Source organism: Galeopterus variegatus, unplaced genomic scaffold, assembly GCF_000696425.1.
Source record: "Galeopterus variegatus unplaced genomic scaffold, G_variegatus-3.0.2 Scaffold5649, whole genome shotgun sequence".
Lineage (NCBI taxonomy): Eukaryota > Metazoa > Chordata > Mammalia > Dermoptera > Cynocephalidae > Galeopterus > Galeopterus variegatus.
Window position 1 is genome coordinate 87,887 of NW_007731760.1, and position 545 is coordinate 88,431.

Consider the following 545-nt stretch of genomic DNA (forward strand, 5'->3'; position numbering starts at 1 on the left):
CCCTTTTAGAAACTAGGACTTGAGACCTGTCTAACGAGCCCTCCCCGCTGCACTGGGCTCGCCCCAGCTGGATGTCTGGCAGACAGGCTCTGGATCCTTGGCATGCTGCCCACCTTGGCCTTTCCCTTTTGTTACCCTAAGGGCTGTGTGTTGTGAATCAAGTCACTGGGCAACCAGATGTCTTCAGAAAAGCCCCATGCTCTCTGGCAACTACTGTTCACTCCAGCCAAAACTGCAGAGAAAAGAGGGCATCGGGCTTAGGGGGACCAATCCCAGACTTCCGTCCAGCCCCTTACAACTAGTCAAGCTCCCTCCCAAGTGGCTCGTATTGGAATATTCTATAAGCAAGTAGATACCTCCTCACCTCTCGGGTGAGAACTGGTAGCTCCTCCCTGTTAAATGCACATCTCAGTGCCTCTTCTCCAAGTAAGTTTTGCAATAAAAGAGCTGTCACTGTGAACAGGTGGGAAGAAGCGAAAGAGCTTGTTCACTTGCTCCTGTTGCTGCTGTGGCCCAGAGACAGGACACCAGACAGGTGAGAACTG

The 545-nt window shown here is 52.3% G+C and overlaps 1 protein-coding gene across 1 annotated transcript in view; it reads left to right on the forward strand.

The window, feature by feature from the left end:
• Positions 1-468: 468 nt before the first annotated feature.
• Positions 469-545, forward strand: part of BBOX1 (butyrobetaine (gamma), 2-oxoglutarate dioxygenase (gamma-butyrobetaine hydroxylase) 1) — a gene marked incomplete at its 3' end in the record, with an annotated part of 56,945 nt that continues 56,868 nt past the window's right edge. Inside the window, exon 1 of the mRNA XM_008589774.1 lies at positions 469-535. The remainder of the gene's footprint in view (positions 536-545) is intronic.